Source organism: Megascapheus bottae, unplaced genomic scaffold, assembly GCF_031878675.1.
Source record: "Megascapheus bottae isolate mThoBot1 unplaced genomic scaffold, mThoBot2.hap1 HAP1_SCAFFOLD_40, whole genome shotgun sequence".
Classification (NCBI taxonomy): Eukaryota; Metazoa; Chordata; class Mammalia; order Rodentia; family Geomyidae; genus Megascapheus; species Megascapheus bottae.
Window position 1 is genome coordinate 7,254,053 of NW_028327715.1, and position 2,660 is coordinate 7,256,712.

Here is a 2,660-nt window from a genome sequence, read left to right on the forward strand (position 1 = left end):
TTGGATTGCAGAATAACCTTGTCTTAAGACTGGTGAGTGGGAGTCCTGGGTTATGACACATGGAAAGAGTCGAGAAGAGTAAGTACTGACAGCAGGAATAGGATGAGAGGCCATGTTAGTCAGGCAGATGATGGGTTTAGCAAAGACCTAGAGGAAGAGTGAGGATGGCAGGCAGAATCCACAGAGGAAGAGAAATCAAAAGGAAGACATGGTACTGGAGAAAGCATAGTTGATGGGTTTTGGAGAGCATTTCTCCAAATAGCAAGGCTGTGTCTGTACATAATGGATGTGAGGGAGAGAGGAGGTATGGCAAGAGAACTGAGGTCAGATGAGGAAGGCTCTGGGGGGTGTAGCACAGAGCTCTGGAATGAAGTTCCTGCACGTGCTCTTCTACTGAAACTTGAGTCTTCTTCCACAATTACTACCTTCCCAACACAGTGACCTTCAGACCTCAAGTTCATCCTTGAAGGCAACAAGGTGATAACATTCAGAAATACAGGCTGGGGCTATGGCCTCCCTTAGCTGCTTGACTGTAAGAGGAGGCTCCATTGCTCTAGAATTCTTGCTTTCAACTTTGTAATGTGGAGATAATCTCCCATTTGCCCCTATAACTATGGTGTGTGTGTGTGTGTGTGTGTGTGTGTGTGTGTGTGTGTAAGAGAGAGAGAGAGAGACAGACAGACAGACAGACAGACAGACAGAGACACAGAGAGAGACAGAGACAGAGAGACAGAGACAGAGAGACAGAGACAGAGAGACAAAGTCAGAGACAGAGATAGGAAGACAGAGACATAGAGACATAGACAGAGAGAGACAGAGAGAGCAGAGAGATAGAGACAGAGACAGAGAGAGAAAGACAGGAAGACAGAGACAGAAGAGAGAGGAGAGAGGAAGGCACACACACACACTCACACACACACAGAGAGAGAGAGAGAGAGAGAGAGAGAGAGAGAGAGAGATATTGAGAGAGAGAGAGATTGAGAATGTGTGTAAATATGCCTGCTGAACTGAGACCCCTCGCTGTTCTGTGCATTCTCTGGGAGTTCTAGTATTTGGTGCAAAATCAACAACCTTGAACTCTGCATTTATGTCTTTTTAATTTTTTCCTGCTTGGCTGGGGGCCTAAGTAATAGGGAAAGCTCAAACAGGGAAATCATCTAGAAACTTTGAATTCACAGTGGGAAAATAATACAAATAACGAAGTGCCACCCATGCGATATAAATTCATAAGGAATATTGCACATTTTAGAAGTATATCATCACACTATATATTCTAAATGTCATATAATGGGCTCAGTTTTCTGATCTATCAAATATATCTTCTAGGCTGTCAAGTATATTTTAAAAATGAGTATTTTTTTAATGGCCTGTAGTGGATAACCTCTGCAGCAAAGGGAAGAATTCATTATTTCTGCCGGTGCTAAGTGACTTGTACATCCAGAGGTGGTCATGAAAAGTGAAGAAAGCAGTAGATCTTTTCAGTTTGTGGCTTAGGAGGGCTAAGAGAGGAAAGATTCCCTTGTGGGGCTCTATATAAACAACCTGTATGAGAGAGGAATATTCTGCTAAATATTGGAAAGGAGAAGGGGTGGATGGGTAATCCGTGTGGAACCAGATGAATAGCTAAAGCAGTGAAATACTGGCTGGCAGGGGCTGAAATTACTGCTTAAAATTCAAGTTCCATGGCACCTTTCAGTAGGAAAAAGGAAGGATTTGTTTCCATGGCCATAGGATCAGGGTAGGGAGTGCCAGAAGGAGAGAGGAAACCTTATTGGGTATGGACTGCTGGAAAGATAATTTATCTAGGTTATCTTCTTTCATCTTCCTCATTCCTGGGTGGGGGGGATGGTGCTTTTAAAAAAATCTCTATTTTGTTGGCAAAGAAACTAGGCTCAGAGCTGAAAAATAGATCACCAAAGGTTACACACAGCTTGGTCTTGAAGCCCAGCTTGGCATGCCTCCAAATCCAGCCCCATTCATGAAAGAGGCAAGTTTGGCCCCTCTGCATTTGTGAGGGCTGGCTGTCTTTAGAGGTTGCCCTGATTTCTTCTCCTCCCCCTCTCCAGGGACAATGTCGGAATGACATTCCAGAGCTCCAGTCTCTGGCAGTCATTTATGATTAGCATGTCCTGCAGGTAGAGAAACTACCAAAACAGGTTTTTCTCATCACACCTTGAGAGCAATATAAAGGGTGTGTGTGTGGGGGAGGCGGGATTCCTCTTTGGCAAACTCCATTTCCTATCACACATGGCAGCACTGTCAATCAAATGACCAAAGGAAAGGATAAAGAAGATAGGGCTTGGACAAAGCACCATTGAGTGGATTCTGCCTGAGAAGAAAGCAGAACCTATGGACAGTGAGAGATCCATCCTGACAAGAAGCTATTTACACAGGGAGGCTGAGCCCACAGAGACACTCTGCTTCAGTGTCTACCCACCACAATGATTCTAAGGAGAGACAGGACAGCATTTGGAATCATACCTTCAAGGCTAAACTAAAGCATCAGAAAGGATCACTAATTAAATAGGATTAATGGAAATTGAAGTACAGAGGGAGGGACAAAGAAGAATCAGAGTAGGTAAAGGGGAAGATACATTTTTGAAAGTGCCATGTTGAATCCTGTTTATTTATCTATTATTTTACACACACACACACACACA